The sequence below is a fragment of the Pan troglodytes genome, chromosome 18, assembly GCF_028858775.2.
Source record: "Pan troglodytes isolate AG18354 chromosome 18, NHGRI_mPanTro3-v2.0_pri, whole genome shotgun sequence".
NCBI classification, from domain to species: Eukaryota; Metazoa; Chordata; class Mammalia; order Primates; family Hominidae; genus Pan; species Pan troglodytes.
This window is the reverse complement of record NC_072416.2, coordinates 63,042,262-63,062,740: the sequence shown is the minus strand read 5'-3', so window position 1 is coordinate 63,062,740 and position 20,479 is coordinate 63,042,262.

Genomic DNA, 20,479 nt, shown 5'->3' with positions numbered 1-20,479 from the left:
TACCTTCTCCTGGGGGAATGAAAGATCCTTCCTTGGGTTTTACTGATCTCAGTTACATTGATGTTAAAAATTCTCAAACTAGCCAGGCATAGTGGCTCACATGTCTAATTCCAGCATTTTGGGAGGCTGAAGCAGGCAGATCATCTGAGCTCAGGAGTTTGAGACCAGCCTGTGCAACATGGCGAAACTACTAAAAATACAAAAATTAGCCAGGCTCAGTGGCAAGCTCCTGTAGCCCCAGCTACTCAGGAGGCTGAGCCAGGAGAATCACTTGAGCCTTGGAGGCAGAGGTTGCAGTGAGCCGAAACGGCCCCACTCCACTCCAGCCTTGAAGACAGAAGGAGACCCTGTCTAAAATAAATAAATAAATTCTCAAACTGTCCACAGTTCCCCAAGTGTGATCTCTTCTGCCCAACAATGTTGCTTTTGTGAGGACTACGCATGGGCACTCTGAGTTCACAGGAAGATAGTTAAAAAGAAAATGAGTATAGGATTTGAACTAAAAATAACATGGTACTTGAAGATTGACTTGCAAAGTCCAGTTCATTATTTTGACAGATGCATTTCAAGTAGAGTTGCCAGACAAAATATAGGACTTTGAGTTAGATTAGAATTTCAGATAAACAGCAAATAATTGTTTTAATATAAGTATGTCCCCCAAACTGTAGATATACTGAAAGCTATTGCTGTTTATTTGAATCTAAATTTAATTGGGGGTCCTGTAATTCAGTTTGCCAAATCTGGCTCCCCTAGTTCCCACACAAGTTAATTTCTTGCACAATGTGATATAGGATGCTTGATACCATAGATACGGTAGAGTTTGTAACATTATCCAGGCTGCCTGAGTCCCAAACCAGTATCCATTCCTAAGGTCTTATGATTAGGATAAAAGATTTTCTACTTCAGCACAAAGTGCCTTTTGAAAATTTGTGATGATTATTTCTAGAAATCTGTCCCATCTTAGCATTGCTAGAGTTGGTTTATCATGAGACATAACTCAAGAGAAATTAGCTATACTGAGATCATTTTATCAAAGGTACTCGTGACATAGGCAATTTGATATGTCCCAAGTCTGCCTCCAATGTCAGGTGAGTTCCCATTGAGGCCAGGTTCTCTCTAAAAAATGCTGTAGGTTTGTGTTGTGTAGGACATTGGAAAGGTAATAAAAGAAAATCTACTTCAAATAACCAAAGCCGCCAAATAGAATAAGGACAAGCGATTTACTCTAACACTATTCATTCAGCCAGTATAAACAACATTCAGTGTTCTCCCATAAAAACTTTCAGTTCTGCATGCTCATTAAGGAACTGATTCAACATTCTTTAGCAAGTTATAAATGAAAGAATTGCCACCATTCTTCTGTAATCTGAATTTCTCCTCCTCATCATGCTTTTCTTGTTCCAGAGTTGCTTCACTGGGGGGAAAACATCACATCTTTGTATCAAGACCTTTATTATTCTTGGCAGAAAAAAATTTCATTTTATCTCTCTCATCTGTCTGCTCAAAGTTCAGTCTCAGAGCCAAGTTTTTAATTTGTAATTATTTGAAAGAGACTTTTCTTCTTAAAATATGTTCGACAAAACGACTATGTAGTAGTTTCTTTTTTTAATGGCCCTGCGAACATTTCTTCTGGCTTTTGGTTTGGATACTGCTGGTGTTTCACTTTGAGTTTTCTCTAAGTGACATCTCCATCCTCTCCTCATGTCAAAAAGCCAATATTCTGCTTACTTTATGGTAATAGTACTTTTTAATTAGGATCCTGTGTAATGCTTAAATCTTTTCTTCTCAGAAGGAAGATTTTTTTAAAAGTGTTTTTCTTCTTAAAAAAAAGTTTATTTTATTGTGGTTAGAATATTTAACATGAGATCAAATTCTTGATATAGTTTAAGTGTACAGTGAGTGCAGTATTGTTTACTATAGGTACAACGTTGTACAGCAGATCTCTAGAACATATCCATCTTGTTTAACTGAAAGTATGCCTGCTGGTTCATAAATAAAGAACTCCCTATTTTCCCCTGCCTCTAGGTCCTGGCAACCACCCTTCTACCCTTTTGCTTTTATGAATTTGACTACTTTAGATACCTCATGTAAATGGAATCATGCAGTACTTGTCTGTCTGTGACCGGTTCATTTCACTCAGCATAATGTCCTCCAGGTTCATCCATGTAGTGGGATATTCTGTAGGAAGATGTTAATGGCTACCCAAGCATGGAGGGTTGGGCATCTGTGGAAGGGGGTTGTGCAAGCTCATGAAATATTGAAAAGAAAGGAATTATGTATCCGTAGCAGGTTCAGTTTATTCTGTGTAGTGTAAAGTAGGATTTAGCTGCATCTTATAAGCACTCAGCCGTAGGACAGGCTGGGATATCTCAGCTGCAGAGTAAGGGAAGAGAGGGAAGATGAGGCATAGACGTGTGTGCGTGTATCTCTTATGTGTGGGTGTTGGAGGGGAGAGGGCAAGTATAGATAGAACAACTCTAAGGGTGTAGATCTGTTAATGTCCCAAGGTCCTTGATCTGAGTCAGTCCAAAAAATATCCATCTGGGGATGATGCAGAGGTGCCACCAGGGATACATAGAAACAGGCAGTAGGCAGCAACATTTACTCTCTCCTCTGCCCCGACAGGTCCCAAGCAGGAGGTAAAAATGCCAGAGGCGGGGGCAGACACCAGGAAGAAAAACCTGCTGTGCCTTAGGTGGAACTTCAAAGCCCCAAGCAATCAAACTGGGCATCTCAGCAGAGCAGTGGTCAGTCATGGTGAGGCCCAGACAGTGGGTTTCCCAGGAAACAAGGCATAAACGTGTGATATGGAAAGCATCGCCACAGAAGAGGGATGAGGCTCTTGTTTCTGTTTCTTCCTTTCAAAAATCTTCACATATTCTTCATGATGTAGGTCTTTTCTTCCTTCTTAGTGAAGTGCCCTTGCAATCCTGAATATATCCTGACCTCTTTTAATTTTTAATTATGTTATTCATTTTAGTGAGCTGACTTGCTGTGGAGCTGTTAGTTTCTCTATGTGTATATTTGTTAAAACAACTATCCTTCAAATGCAAGTCCCTTCCCTGTGGGTGCTGTGTGAGCTAGATTAGATTGCTGAGGTTTAAAACCTAAAGGCATACAAAAATCTCTAGGCATGGAAGAGATGGAGGATGAAAACTTAGACCTTGGGGTTGCTGAGAGTCCAAGCCAATGTCATGGTTGTATTCAGAAGCAGGAGCAGCCTCTGAACCAGATCAAACTATATTTCTGTGGTTTCATGGGCAGCCATCCTGGAGATACAAGGGCAAGCCTTTCTGTCGTGGACATCTTATCAGGAAGGCACTAAGTCCTTGTTGCCCAAGTTCATGGTTTACAGTAACTCTGCTGTATTGTTACGTCTTTATCTGCTCCTTAGTTCATCAGGGCAGCTGTGGTTCAAAGGGACTTTCCTTTACAAAGTAATGCTGGAGAGCACTTACTTTTTGCCCAACCAATGGTGCATGAGTTGTACATTTAGCCTGCTGGTAAATCTCTTTGGAACAAGATGCAACTGGTCAATGGTATGTAAGATCCCTGAGCGCAAAGGCCAATCCCATCTCCAGCTGCATATGCTTCTCCTACGGAGATGTTATTTGGGCCTGGGGAGACATCCAGCTGGGCTTTGTTACAATGGTGCTCTAAAAATGGAGCAAAGTTTTGTATCATTTGGTTTGTTTATGTGCTTTCATAAAAAACAAGGTTAGTGTCACTTCTTTAACATTTGCTGTCCAGAACAGAATTGTCCCTCCTTTATGGTGTGAGTACTAAAGTGGCCGGTGGTGTGAGCGGTAGCCAAGTAATGGCTGCTCTTTCTATCAGGGAATGACTCTGGGCCTGGACTTAATTGTCTTGGGTGAAATACTGATAGAAACATGGCACTTGCTTCTACAACCACGTAACTCCTTTTCCATGGGCACCAAAGCAATCCCTTTGACAATGATTAGCTTATAAGATCTTACAGAGCTATCTCCTGTTGAGCTGGGTCCATTTATTAGAAGATATTTATCGTCTGGCTGCCTTCCTACAGTTCCCTGCAGGGCTTGCATTTTATTATTCATTAGCACCTTCTTTGGAGACTTAGGCAGGGAAGGATGTAGAACAAAATTTTGTTCTAATGTGGAAAATGTTATGGGTGAGAGGTTTGAAAATCATGATTCATTCATTCAGGGACTACTTGGCAGAGGTGGGCAGACTGGAGAACATCTGGGGAAAAATGGGAGATGTTCCCCTAAGGAAGTATGAAAGGAACCCCTGGTGTTTGAGGTGGAAATTGGAAGACCCTTAGGGAGATGCCTACTCTAAAAATTCCAGGAACCTTGGAATTCCTTGAGGGCAAAAAACATGTTTTACTAAATTCTTATCACTTAACTATTGAAGAAATCCTTGTCTCCAAAAATATTTCTTGAGTGGTGGCTATGTGGAAGAAGAGCTAGCTGAATTCTGAGCATCTCCAGAAAGCAAAATTTGAAAGAATTATAGTAAAGTAGATCTTGGTTCAATGTCAAATGGTAGAAGGGCAATAGCTTCCAAATGGGTCATATATAGCTTCAAATTCCATTTTGGGCATTAGCTAGGCATATGAACTAAATACAGACCAAAGGGCTCCAAACCCTTATTTTCTTATCTGGGCAGTGGAGGTAATACCCACCTCATCAAGATGCTGCAGAAAATTTTTTTCTGAAAATGTATGCAAAGCATGTAGCACAGTGTCTGTCAGATAGTAGACACTCAATTTAAAAAGCTAATTAGTAGATGGTAACTCAGTAAAAGGCATGCCCACCCATGTGCTGGGCTGTTGCAAGCAGGGGTTTAATGGAACAAATGATTTGACATGCTGAACTCCTGGGACTCATCTGACCAGAAGAACCCATGCCATCCACCCTGGAGCTTTGTTCACCCCGTGATTGCTCCATTTTCACCCCATATCATGGATAATTGAGAGGCCCAGGAGTTTCTGCGGACAGACTTCTGGCCTGTATCCCCATTCATTTCCTTTCAGGGATCAGCTATCCCTCCTCTCCCCACTACCTGCACCATCCCCTAGCCAAGGAGCTACAGCTGAGGTCAGCATACTCACAGGTCAACACTACAGAATCCCATTTGGGTTCTGGGATAAACAAGGATGCCTATGTACCTGAAATGAACCTGCTGCAGGATCTGGCAGATTTTATATCCATATTAGAGAAAAGGAGTGAAATCACATCTCCTTTCTGTAATAATAATGTAATTTAAATTTATCTGCAACCCACACTTCTAAAGGTTAAAAGCCAGAACTTTAAAAATCACCCAGCCAGGTGTGGTAGCTCATGCCTATAATCCCAGCACTTTGGGAGGCTAAGGTGGGTAGATCACAAGATCAGGAGTTCAAGACCAGTCTGGCCAATATGGTGAAACCTCGTCTCTATTAAAAATACAAAAATTAGCTGGGCGTGGTGATGGGCGCCTTTAGTCCCAGCTATTCAGGAGGCTGAGGCAGGAGAATCGTTTGAACCTGGGAGGCAGAGCAGAGGTTGCAGTGAAGCCAAGATCGCGCCACTGCACTCCAGCCTGGGCAGCAGAGCGAGACTCGGTCCCATAAAGGGGGGGAAAAAAACCTACCCAAATAAATGTAAGTTGCCACTGCTGTTAGCATTTGATCATCCTTCTGCCCACCTGTGTAACCCAAATTATGCTTTTACAAAGGGTTTCCCGATTTGTTATCTCATTCGACCTTCAAATTAACTTAGGAATGAGGGAGGTCAGGCATCATTTGTTGTTTTTTTCATAAAAGGAAACAGAGACTCAGAGAGGGGAAGTGAGTTGTTAGTTGTCAGTGACCTCACAGCCTCCTGAGCAGGGCCCTCCTCCCTGTACCATGAGATTATGAGCATTGAAGCAGGAATTCACTAACCTGCTGCTGGACTGAGACAGGGAGTCTTTTGGTTATCAAGATATCAGACATGGTTTCATTTTTTCTTTTTTTGTAATGCAGCAGAGCTGCTTTTCAAAGAAAAATTGTGTGGAATTCAGCTATCTGTTCTATTTACTATGGAGTGTGGGGCCAGTTGGTTCAGCTCTTCCTGGCATTGTGTTCCCTGATCCCTTGGTTTTCTAGCATATTCCAAAGATCTTTTCTGGAGAGCCACTCATGTTACCCAGCTTTTCATTTCACAGACAGGAAAACTAGATTACTGGACATTACACAATGAGATAGTGGCAGGTCTTTGAATGCCCAGCGCTATATTCTTTGCACGCCGTCATTCATTGAACAGATGTTTTATGCTTCAGATGCCCAAATGCATGCTTATCCTTATTTCTTTGTCACATTTGTAGTCTTTGCTTTGGCTCTTTGGGCCATTGTTTAAGGAAGGTCATTTGGCTGTATGAGGTGCTCTGTTGTGTTGACCCTGGGACATCAGAGTCATGTTGTTCTGTGGCCCCAATTGCATTAGGTCTTGTGTCTTTGGGGTTCACTGTTGGCTGCCCCCTGATGCTCTGGGATTTTCAGCATTTGTTGTGGGGACCCTCACTGGCCAGTACTTGGGTACTCTGTTTTTTTCAGCATTTGATATTGTTGGCTGATTCCTAGCACCACCTGGGATACTCAGAGGAGTTTGGAATTGGCATTCCCTCTAGGATTATGGGTTAGAGGTCCACCCAAGGTGAAACTTGGCCTTACCTTTTCTTGTTATGTCCTAAAGTTATCATTTTCTGTAACACCATTTTCTTTACTTATTGTAACTTTAACACTTTGCTACAGAAGGTGGAAATTTTCAGGGGAAGAAAACTGGGCTTTCGCTAGACTCAGAAAAACTTCTATTTAGTGGAGATCCTTGTTAAACATGAGGACAATGGTGAATACTGAAAGACTCACTGCTATGGTGTATTTTAAGCAATTGGAGCAAATTCAGATTAGCAAAGTTTAGCCACATGGACAAGTCCCAATTTTGTCAGAGAGATAATTTGGATCCACCTATCTTTTATAAAATAGTGAATTGTGTTACTATTTCATGGCTAGAGTTCCAAGTAAAAGCTATTGGACTAAGTTTTGGTTCCCTATCTTAAAACAAGTTTTTTTTTTAAATTGGTTTTCTTTCAGTAAGATTGCAAGAAATATTGGCTATCAATTCTAAAATATGTTTCCTTTTAAGGCTTCTCAGATTTATATCTGTCCCTTTTCCTTGGAAAAGATATATCCTTTGCAAGCTCAAAAATGTCTGCTCTATACTCCTTCCGGGAAAAGCATTATAGTGCTTGCCTCATACTGTAGCTTAGTGAATAAAACTTTGCTCTTTCTTGATGGAGGCCTGCATTCAATTTCTGTCTTAGAGAATGAGTTTTTTCCTGTTTGACTCTTATGGGACTTTTGCCATTTACTTAAACTTTACCCCTCCATGGACAGCTTTTGATTTCCTGCCTTGAATTTTCTTTCTTTCTTTTTTTTTTTTTCTCTGAGCTACTTTAGGGGTGATTCTAGATCTTATAAAAACCGTTTGCCATCTATTTGGAGACCTCTCATGGGTCCATGGTTAAGCCATAACCTTAGTTAAGGCTTATTGGTTTTACTTGGGAAAATACTTTTGCAGAAAAATGAACTAACAAAAAAAAGTAGCTTAAAAGCCAGAGGTGTTGGCTATTTGTCCTGCCTAGAGTCTGGTATTAAGAGATCTAAAAGGATTTTTTTTTTTTAAGAGCTCTATTGTTGAGAGTTAGCTTAATTAAACATGGATAACTAATATATATATATATGTGTGTGTGTGTGTATTTAAATGGCTTTTATGTTTGTTTTTCTCTTCTTGAATCTTGTTTCTCTGAAATAAGAAAAGCTTTTTTCTTCTCAGATGACTGAATTGTTTTTCTCCCTTTTGTCTTCTTAACACTCTTGAGACTCATATGAGAGGATGTAAGGTAATTTGTAACATTCTAGAAGTCCTTGGGAAAAACAGAGGAAGTGCCAGAGACCCCATTTTGGGAAAAACCTCTATTTTCCTTATGGAATCCCAGGAATTGAAAACGGATAGATCCTCCCAAAATCTAAGCCTCTGTTCTGTTTTGCATTCAGTTACCTGGTGTTTTTTACTTTTGCAGGTATCAGAAATTACTTTGGATTATGAGAGAGCTTTCGTGTGTAATAACTATGTAGGGAATATACTTTCAGTGATGGCTAATGGCAGTTATGGGGAAGCACTCTGCTCTTTGCACTTTTGGATCAGAGAAGCATGCTCTTGGTCATCTAGAAGGTATAAAAATGTCCCCACCTCCCAATGAGGGGTAAGACTCCAATGGGGGATGGGCTGATTCCCTTTTTGGGGATCCAGGATTTGGTAAAAAGAAAAAAAAAAAATGGAATTCTTGATTTTTTGGTGTTTTGCCTTCCAAATGTGCCTGCTTATTAGGCCCTAGAAATTGCATGCTTTCCTGTCCATGTTCCTGAAAGGGTTCCATCTTGAAGCCAGTAGTCCAAGTAAGAAAAACCTAAAAACTGACAAATGAAAAATTTTACAGCTACTAGATCTTCTTCTGTCTATTTGTATTTGTTGTGTGTGTTATTTATAGGAAAGAGATCTAACTGACTTAAAGAAAAATAAGCAGTTAAATCAAATACTTTATTGGAAAAAATGGAAATTTTAATACCTTTTCAGTTCATATGACTTTAGTAATTTTGAGGAAATAAAGACAGTTTTAAAGATTATTGGGGCTCGGCATCATGGCTCACACCTGTAATCCCAACACTTTGAGATGCCAAGGCAGGCGGATCACTTGAGGTAGGGAGTTCAAGACCAGCCTGGCCAACATGGTGAAACCCCATATCTATTAAAAATACAAAAAATTAGCTGGGTGTGGTTGTGTGCTCTTGTAATTCCAGCTACTTGGGAGGCTGAGGCAGGACAATTGCTTGAACCCAGGAGGCGGAGGTTGCAGTGAGCTGAGATCATGCCACTGCACTTCAGCCTGGGCAACAGAGTGAGACTATGTTTTTAAAAAAAAAGTTTCTGGTAAAATAAAAATGTCTTCAAAATTTATACATTTATACATTTGGTCAAAATTAGGCAAGTCAGATACTATGTTTACTAAACTACATAAACTGCTTCATTGTCTTTTGATAATTGCTCAACTTACCTGCTTTGGAGCAATTAGATTCTATGTAAGGCCTACTGATGGACATAGGTTGTTAGCCATGTCCCTGGCTTTGCTGGAAAGAGTCATACCTTATTTGCACTTCTATCTGATGTTCTAGGCTCTGCACCTGGTACATAATTAACATAACTTACCAGGTTTTTCACCAAAAATAAAAGTTGCTAATAGTTAACATTGTAACATATATAATTGAAACTACTGAAGGAAGAGTTTTACATGCAAGGTGTGTAAAGAAAGTAGAATGTGTTTTTGGTAAAAGATTATAATAAGGCATGGGAAACTTTTTTTTTTTGTGCCTAGTTTAGAGGGTTAAAGAATTGTTTTCAGTGAGATAGGCTAAAGCTGAAGGCTTGAGCAAGTTGTGGAAGGTTCATAAAAAATTAACCTTGTAAATAATTCTGTGTGTGAGCAAATCGACTAAAATTAAAAGGATATTATTCAATATTTCTATAAATTAAATATTGAAATAAAAGCACACTGATGCAAAATCTGGGCCCATGTGTCAGAATAACAAGGCTTTTTGGAACGCTAAGATGCTCCTTAATAGAAATTAATAAAGTGTTATAAAAGGTTTGTGGAAATCTTACCTATGGTCAAACGAATTAAACTTGAATAAATGTGTTTATAATATTATATTTAAAATTAGCTTTAGTGTTAATGATGCACTAATGCAAAAGTGAAATTTGGCTTTCTCTCTTGAACAAGATTTTCATGTAATATTAAAAGATAATAAGAGACTTATGTTTGTCTTTTGAATAAACAATGGGAAAAGAAAAGAGAGAAAGGAGACAGATTGTTTGGAAAATTAAGTCTCCACTTTATCAATGAATAAGTTATTGCATTTTTGAAATTTTGAGTTATTGTTTTAGATTAATAAATGATTTATGGCAACCTGGAGTTCTGTCTTAAATTATCAAATGTTTCACACCTTTGATATTTGACAAACTTGCCAAAATCAAATTGTAAATTGTTTTCTTATCCTATTAATCTTTTTAAATACTAAGTCTCCTAAAGTCCAAAAATGACATATTTGGGTTCTTGGTATATTAAAATCATAGAGGAAACATTGTCAAATATAAAATGGTGTTTGGCTTTCTTTGGGTTTTATTTGTATAAATGTGTAATCGGTATGTGTTTCCAAATTATGTGAAACTCCTATAATTTTGACATGAATTAGTGAATGTGAACAATAATACCCATAACTGTTATGTTAAATTGCTGTGTACCACAGAGGTAACTGGATTTCCTTGTCAATTGCATCTTTGACTGTGGCTGCTGTAAGACTTTTTGTCCTCCACAGACAATGGTGTGTTGCTTTCATCCTCTTCAAAAGATGGTTTATAGTCAGATACAGGATTTTGATGAGTACTTTTAAATGCATGTCTCTGATAAGTTGGGAAAGTGTACCATTAAAATTGAGAGGAAACATACTGCCAAAGCACTCTTGGAAAACTGTGTTCATAAATATTGAGCAAAACAGGAATTAATTGCATAGACTAAACTAATAAAAGGCTGAAGTAATCTTTTTATGACTTTTTGCTTAAAACATTGCTGATCCTTTCTGTTTTTTATTTCAGAGTCAATAAAATGTTTTTCTTTTGAGTTATTTACAGCTTCTAGCAATTGAGAAAAGTATACTACTGTGAGCAAAATTTGGAGCACGTTTCTTTCTCTCTCCCCTATTTCTTCAGAATTTGGAAACTATGTGAGTATTCTTACCTTATGGCAATATAGTTATTTCCATAAGTGCAGTGAGAGTCTGTTTTTTTAAAAATTTTTTTGTAACCAGACAAAATTGAAGAAACTCTTTATTTTTCCAAGGCTTTGACTAAAATGATGTGCTTTCAGATTCAAACAGACTGCTTTAAGGAATCAAAGTTTACTTATAGAGCCAATAAAAGCCACTTGGGAGAATTGGCCTCATACCTTCTCTATGGAGTCCCTGCACAGGGTTCCTAACCTGTGGAAAGTAAAGATTGTCACTTTCTGACAGGACCAGAAGCCCCAAGTTATCTTGGGTTCTTGAGTGGAGAAGGAGTCACCAAACTCATTCAAGTACTTGCAGGCACAGATAAATTCATGACTGAGCTTAAGGCTTTAAAAAGTCTAATCTAAGATTCCTTACTGAACAAAGTTCCATCAAAGCCAATTTTAAAAATGGGCCTATATGGCAAATAATTATTCTTTCTGCACTTTATATAGAAAATCAGGCCAAGTATAGTAAGGCTAAAACTTATTTTGCAAGCAAATCAGTTCTACCATGATTTGTTTTTAATAAAAATGGGGACCAGAGAGAAAAATTGTTTCAAAAACTATAGTACATCTGTAATTAGCTTCTGGTCTGGTCTATTGTTTTGGAGATTTTTTCTGCAATTTAGATTGACTGCTTATTTTTGTGAACCAACTAGTGATCTCTGGCTGCTGATCAGAAGAAACAAGAAGAATAGGTAACATACAGATCTAGTTGAGTATTCTAATTCTGGGCACATATTGGAATCAACTGACTACTCCATATTAACTTAGTTCTAACAAGTGTCCAGTTCATGGAAAGCCTTCTTATTTAGTTTACTTGAGATAATTTTATTTTGCTTTACTGTTGTGGAAAATACTGCTGTCGTCCTCATTGTGTAGGAATACAGGGTACACTTACTCAACATTTTCTTATATTGAGCACTTATTAATCTTTCAGATTTCCATTTTTCACAAGATTCGGTTATGAGTGGCCCTCACCATACTGACACTGACTGAGCTACTCTCTACTCTGAATAAAAGAGACCCTAATAGTTAGACAGGAATATCATTGCTTCTATTCAGCCTGAAGAAGTTATGAAAGATGGATCTTCATCCCTCTACAAACCCTAGGTTGCAAGCATTCCCTTGCAAAAAGGATGGAGGAAATATGTCAGAGGCATTCAAACCAGAGTGACTCCATCTTGAGTAGGGGCTAGGTAAAATGAGAATGAGATATGGTAGGCTGCATTGCCAGGAGGTTAGGCATTCTTCACTACAGGATGAGATAGGAGGTTAGCAGGACTGATTTCACAAGATACAGATCACAAAGACCCTACTGATAAAGGGAAAGGCAGTAAAGAAGCTGGCCAAAGTCCGCCAAAACCAAGATGGCAATGAAAGAGACCTCTGATCATCCTCATTGCTCATTATTTGCTAATTATAATGCATTCCTCTGCTTAAAGACACTCCCAGCAGTGCCGCAACAGTTTACAAATGCCATGGGAACATCTGGAAGCTACCCTATATAGTCTATAAAGGGGAATAACCCTCAGTTCTGGGAACTCCTTAGCCCTTTCCTGGAAAACTTATGAATGATACCCCCTTTGTTTAGCATATAATCAAGAAATAACTATTTGTATACTTAGTCAAGCAGCCCATGCTGCTACTCTGTCTATGGAGTAGCCACTGTTTGATTCATTTACTTCTTAATAAGCTTACTTTCACTTTACTCTCTGGGATTGCTCTTGAATTCCTTCCTGTGTGAAGCCAAGAACCCATGTGGCCTCCCAGGCTGAACCCCATTTTTGGGTTTTGCCCTGTGAAAATTCTGGTAATGATTTAAAAATAAAGAATTCTTTTTCCAGAAATGCATTTGGAGCAATAGATATTTCTGTCAGGCAAGTCAAAATTCACGTCTGTAATTTCACAATAGGATTACCTGGAATTATGGAAAATCTAATTAAGTGAGCCATATTATCTGAGACCCACAAAAGACACTTAATATTGCCTTTGAAAGTCCTGCCTAAGAAGTGTTCCACATATGCTTCAGAAAATGCTCTGCATTTGTACTAAGCACTTGACTAGTTTGCTGTATCCCATTACTTTTCTTTTACCCTTAACTTAAAAAAAAAATCCCATTACTTTTGATAAATGACACTAATACATCTGAAAAGAAAGAAATAGGTTTCAAAGATTGGATTATTTGAAACAACAATGAGATCATTATGAGGCTATTGTTGAAGTCTGCTTTCTTAAAATGAAGAGGGGTGGGAACACTCTGTGGTATATATAGATATACGAAAAAGCCATTTAAAAATGTGGCAGAGTTTAGTCTAATCTTAGTGTGATGGAGTGGTTTGGTGAGGTACATTAGAAAAAAGTCCTTCAGAACAGCCCACCCACACGCTGGTGAAAGTCAAGTTTCTGATCACTGGAAGCAGCTTGACTTTCTGCATGTTCAGTGGCTTCCATCCACATACTCTGATTAAGCTGGATGGATACATGGGGACCCTGGTGGATTATGGGCACAGGATGGATTTCTCAGAATTCTAAAGGCTCTTGGCAGTGGTGATTTAAGGCACTCTTCCCTGGCTTTAGCAATTATTTCAAAAGACCACATCAAGCCCTTGTCTGTTATTAAGGCCACCTAGGGACAATTCCTCCTCTCATTGTTTATACCTTACAAAACAGACTATGGGGAGTGGTTCTCTGCAGGACATTAGATTCCAGGGAGAATATGCAGATTGTTATTCTTAGTTCAGTTCTCCACTGCAAATCTTTAAAGAGCTCTCTCAGGTCATTACTTATGAGTGCTTTATTTTTCCCCCTTATTGAACCTGGGCTGGTTGTTTCCATAGAAATAGTTTAAAAGGGGGGACTGTTTTTAAATCAGGGAAGAGAGGGCAAGGTAGATGCTACAAAAATTATCTTTTTCCTCGTGATGCTTCCTCTGCCCTCTCTGCTTTTTCTCTATAAAATGAAGAGTTTAGGTTCTGGGTTTTTTTTTTTTTTTCACTCTTTATTTTATTTTGAATAAGTTAGTTATCATCTCTGTATCTCAGTTTTCCCATTGGTCTATTGAATTAAAGGACTAATAGCTCAATGTCTCTAGAGTGTCATTCAACTCTGAGATTCTAGAATTTAATAATACAGCAAAATCTCCAAACTTGAAAAGAAATGGTAGAATTGATATTACCTACTCTTGCAAGAACATTGGTACCTAATTCTACTCTGAACTTTTCCCCTGTACATCTTTCCACTGTTTCTGAAAGCTTAAAATGTTTTAGGCCAGGCACAGTGGCTCACAGTTGTAATCCAAGCACTCTGGGAGGCCGAGGCGGGTGGATGACCTGAGGCTGAGAGTTCGAGACCAGCCTAACCAACATGGAGAAACCCAGTCTCTCAATAATAATAATAATAATAATAATAATAATAAATTAGCCAGGCATGGTGGCCTATGCCTGTAATCTCAGGAGGCTGAGGCAGGAGAATCACTTGAACCCAGGAGGTGGAGGTTGCTGTGAGCTGAGATCGTGCCATTGCACTCCAGCCTGGCCAAAAAGAGTGAAACTCCATCTCAAAAAAAAAAAAAATTGTTTTAAACCAAATGCTCTTTATTCCTCAAACAGCCTCTTCTCCTGTTGAGGCCAGGAATAGCACCACTGTCTTCAAACTCTCCCCTCACTGCTGCTTCATTCTCTAACCTAATCTTTTCAGTTCCTAAAACCATCTACATCTGCGTCGTTTCAAGAATGGCCCCTTTTTCTCAACTCAAGCCTTATTTTTTCTGGTTTGGAACCGTATTACCTCTCACCTGAACTATTGCAATGCCTCCAGAAAGTCTTCCTTGACTACACACCCTCCTCTCTCAAGAAACTTTAAGAATCCCCTATGCCTGTGCTGCCTAGATGGTGGCCACTAGCCCCACGTGGCCAGTAAGCTCTTGCAATGTGGCTAGTCCCAACAGAGAGGTCCTTTAAATATAAAATGTACATTCGGTTTTGAAGGCTTAGGACAAAAAAATATAAAATATCTTGAGAATGTATATATTGATTCCATGTTAAAATGATACGATTTGGGGGCATGCTGGGTTAAATAAAATACATTGTAAAAATTAAGTTCACTGATTTTTTGAACTTTTAAAAATATGGCTTCTAGAAAATTTAAAATTACACATGACTGACATTATGTTTCTATTGAACGACCCTGGTCTACTTTATCTCATCTCCTCACATATACCTATTATTGCATTTAGCAATCTCTATTGTAATATTGGTTTCTTGTTTCTCCTTAATAGACAGTGGACTCCTAGAGCCCCTTCATGAGGCTTATTCTTTATTGGATTAGAGCATGGTATCCAGGGGTTAAAATATGTATTTACGCATTCTTGTTGAATAAACAAAACTCTTAACTCATCTTCTTAATTACCTGCTGTGGACCAGGCCATGTTCTGTGTTACAGCAGTGAGCAGCAAAGAAAAGGTCCCTGCCTTCAAAGACTTTATATTTTGTGAATGATTACCATATGACAGGTACTGTACAAAGTACACACATTGTCTCTTTTTCTCTTGGCACTCTCCCTTTGAGACTGGTCCTAGGGTTTTTCCCTTTTTTTTTTTTTTTTTTTTTTTTTGAGATGGAATCTTGCTCTGTTGCCCAGGCTGAAGTGCAGTGGTGCGATCTTAGCTCACTGCAACCTCCACCTCCTGGGTTCAAGTAATTCTCCTGCCTCAGCCTCCCAAGTAGCTGGGATTACAGGCACACGCCACCATGCCAGGCTAATTTTTGTATTTTTTTTAGTAGAAACTGGGTTTCACCATGTTGGCCAGTCTGGTCTCAAACTCCTGACCTTGTGATCTTCCCACCTCAGCCTTCCAAAGTGCTGGATTACAGGCGCGAGCCACTGCACCCGGCTGGGTTTTTCCCATTTTTAACAGGGCAGTGTGGAGACTTGCAGAGGCTGATTTCCACCTCTAGTGTAGTGAGCTGTAACTCTTGAGCTCTAACCTTCCAACTCCTTCTGATCCCTGAGCCCATCCTCTTAACTGTTTTGTAAGAGCTGACACTCCTTACCTCCATTTCTCCTGCACACCTCTGACAGCTCGGCTCCTGTCAACCCCAACTAGAAATTCCGAATGGATTCCCATTGTCCATCCAGTAAAGTCCTGATTCCTAATACTGGAATTTAAAGACCTGTCACAGTAGCAGGGCCTCTGCATTGTCTAGCCCCAGAAGGCACGATTCCCATGATGCTGTAGGTCACTGGGGCCTCAAGTTGTATACAGAGCATCCCTGCCAGCTGGGACCTAGACCTTCAAAATGAGATGAAAACTTCTGTCTAGGCAAAGTCACTTATTCTCAGCAGAGACTCACAAGCCCCTGCAGATATGCATGGGAGACCATTTATAGGCTATTTCCAACCTCCTATTTTATAGAAGGAGATACTTAGTTAACGCACAGGGAAAAGTATTTTTTCTAAGTTCGCACTACGGTTCAATAGCAGAACCTAAGCTAGATCACTAGAATCTTGACTTTTGGTCTAGAGTTATTTTTCTTGTCTCAGTCTTCTTAGAAATTCAGAGAAGAAGGCATTGTCTATATCTGAACAAGTGATTCATACAGCTACATTATTTTAGCTTTGACTAGAAGAATCACCAAACTTTTTTCCTCTTGATACTAGGTTTGCTGTTTTGATAACAAAAGAAATCACTCAAGTGAGTTTACATACAGGAAGCTTGCTGTCATTCAAGAGCATTGCAAGTGATCTCACAGAAATTCAGGAACAGATCAGTAGGGTGGGCTCCATGAAGACAGCTGCTGAGAGAGTCCTTAATTGCCAAGATCTTCAGATGCCTTGTGTTCTGCTATTTAAATGACTCAGAGACAGAGGTCACGTTTGTTTCTCTTTAATTTGTAACTGGTTTGCTCTAAGCCTTGATTTCATTGAAACATTCGTCATGAGATGTCACTTGGTAGCTACTCCATTTCTCAAGTGCCTTGTAACCTTCCTATTTTAGTTCCCTCACTCACTGCAGAAGGTTCTTGTTTTCTTTCATTGAAGTTCCCAAAGAAATCTGATTCACCCACCTCATCGTTTTGAACTAGGCTGAAACGATCAATGGTTGGTTTATGATTTAGTTGTCACTGAACTGGGTGTTGTTCAATGAGCCATGGCCCAAAGTGGGAATGGAAGCTCCAGGCATTGGAAGTTGTGGATATGGGAGTTTACTTGCAAGAGGTTTGAGTAGGCAAGTATTGAAATACAGGACCGATACTTTACAAATTTGTCTGTAGAAGTGTAGTCATTGATTCCTTTGTGCTCTTGTACATAGTCCTATCTGTACTGAACACATCATACCATCATTCATCTGCTTAGACAACAGTCTCAGTATTGTTTGAGAACAGTCTACATATTGGAGGTATATTGATGCCTGTGTATCCTCAGAGTTCAACCTAGGCCTAGAACCATTGAAAAGTTATTACCAAGTGAAGGAACAGACAAATAAAAAAAGCTTGATGCATATTTACTGCTTGGAGACAAAGGGAGGTTTACATACAGGCCTTTGATACCACAAATGACATTACATTATGTTAAGCATCAGTTTATCATCACCACTTTGCTCTAATCTTCCCTCAGGTATCTTAGCTCGTACAAAAGAACAAATGAAAATAATATCTATTTCTCTTTCCACACATTCATATAGAGTATTTATTCATAGTCAGAGATGACACTGCAGATAGCGTTATTTCCTGTATGTGTTGATATATGTTATTCATCTTAATGATCAACATTTAAAAATATTACACCAATAAAAAGGCTGTCTTAAGGACAGAATAGAGTACAAATAATAAGTTCTTCATTGCACACATTGTACTTAATCATGTTATCATTTGAAGATGATTTAGTTACTTAAAGAGATAAATAATCACTGAATGACTACACATGTTTTAAGTCTGGGGCCTTACATTGGATTCCTGTAATATTTTGTGGCCATGAGACCCTAAGAATATAAAGTCTGATTGTATTTACTTAGAAAATAAGTGGAAGTCACATCTAACAAAGATTATTTTGTATAACAAATACAATTTTTGAAGCTGAGATGATCCTTGGAGTTGGTCATGCAATCTTCTTGTATTCAAGATTGGGGACCTGGACTTTCAGACATTGATAGCCAGTTAAAATAGTCCAAAGTCAAGCCTGGCTTCTGCAGTCCTGTAAACTTGCATTAGAATTACAACATTGTCAATGATTCAGGGTGTACTTGGGTGGGTTACATAAGGACACTGAGCCTCACTTTCCTCCTAGATAAAGTCTGAGTGATATATATATGTGTGTGTATATATATATATATATATTATATGTGTGTGTGTATATACATATATATATACATGATATATATATATACATATACATATGTGTGTATATATATACACATATACATACATATACATATGTGTATATATGTATAAACACACATATATATATATATCACACACATATATATGCAGTTGTGGTGAAAATGCAATAAAATAATATGTACCAAGCCCTGAGGATACTGTCCAGCACTAGAAAAATCAAGCACCTGACCAAGGATAGTATCTACTTTTATGACAATTTAATGTAAATCATGAGTGATGGAACCAGGATTTGAACCTGACACATAGGTAGTGAATGATCTTTCCACTTTCAAAGCAGAACTTCTGTCATTCTCTATTTCTCCAGAAGCAGAGACTCAGATCTCCACTGAAGCAGTTTTAAAATTTCCACTCACCTTTGCAGAGCGCTGGGGTCTTTGATAAGGGGCCTTATTTGCTGCCTACTTTAACATTTGAATTTGGTATTAGAAATTGGAGCAGCATATACCATAACCTTTTTGCGGTCTCTGCAGTGTATTTTGCACCTGAGAAGAAGTGATTACCCCAAGCTTATGCCTTGCTTCAAGTCTAGAAATCAGGGGAGAAGAATTATTGAGAAGTGTGACTCAATAATTCTTGTAATACTTCTTCTCCCCTATTCTCTGTGATTTCCACAGACATGGCATAATTCCTGTGATTTGATTTGAAATGAGAGACCAGCTCAGTGCTGAGTGATGAGATCTGAACGGGGAATAAAATATGCTTGAATTAATTTGCATAATAGAATTGGATTGGTTACAAAGCTGTGTTTGTTGAAAGGGATACCAGAGCCCCTTAGCTCACCAACAAGGGGACTTTGCAGATACAGAATGGGGTTTTGAGCTCTGGTGTGGGCCGTGGTAATATTCTTAATGTAATAATAACCTGTCTCTAACTATAAATTAGCTACCTGGAAATGAAAAAACAGGTCAGCCTGTCTGATCCTTCCAGCTTTGTGGGGAGGGGACAGCTGAAAAACCAAATCTGCTTGCTTTCTGCTAAGCACTTTCGTCTTTCATTCTCCACCCAATAACAATTTCCAGCAGGAGTCCAAATATACTTAAACACCCGTATATGTCATTTTCTTTTACGGAGACAAAAGCAGGCACAGCAAGAGAGTTTTATGCTCAAGGCACGGTAGCTTCTGACGGGCTATCTGCTCTCAAGATAGAGGGGTGAGCCTTCCCTTTCGAGCTGGTGGCTTTGCACATCTATTTTCCTGTCATGTTATTACTGCTGTGACTTTCAACAACATTTATTTTTCCCTCCAAGCAATATGCTCCCATCATAAAATAAAGTCCTCCTATATGTTTTAGTAGAATCCCAATGCTTAGGCATCCTGACATACTGCTAAAAAGTGTTTTAATGGATTGTTCAAGAACTACCTTGGGGGTCTTTATTAAAACCAATTAGAACATTGATATATTTCCCTAATTATTACCAACATCAAGGTCTCCTTAGGAGGGCAGTCTCCTATTAATTTTCATGGGAGATTCCTACTAAGTCCCTACCACTGAATACATCAATCAGTTCTCTCAATTCTAGAAATATTTCATAAAACAAAACAAAACAAAAAACTGAAACAACTCTGAATACACTTTTGTAACCTACACATTTAGAAATTCTGAAACAGGTATTTAAAATAAAAACCAAAGATCAAATTTTGTGTCATATGTTGTTTAAAGACCTGGTTATACTATGTTATTGATGGTTATTGATGGACTGATGTAATTACCTCTTGTTCATCTTCACTTTGGTCATTGATATAAAATGCTTTTTCTTTCTTTTTGGTTTGGATAATTTTTTTTTATTATAGTCTACTTCTCCATGCTACCAAAATTTAAATTATCATCATGTTAAGGCTATTGTGTCTATTTGTATTAGTGTGCCTAAATTTGACCTGCAGCCTTCTCTTAGGTAAAATTGTACAGGGTAGGAATACAAGTCCTCAAACCAAACATTCAGAGTTCAATCCCAGGTCCTTCACTTGCTGGCTCTGTAATCTTGGACAGATTACTTAATTTTGATGTGCCTCAGACTACTTGCCTGTAAAATGGGAATAGCAATAATGCTACGTTTTAGGGTTTTTGTGAAGATTTGATGACTCAACTCATGGAAAACATGTCCAAGAATGTTAGGCAGATAACACCTGGTAAATTTTAACTATATTAGTATTTTCATTCTAGTCCTGTTATTAGTATACACTGAGTTCCAATAGT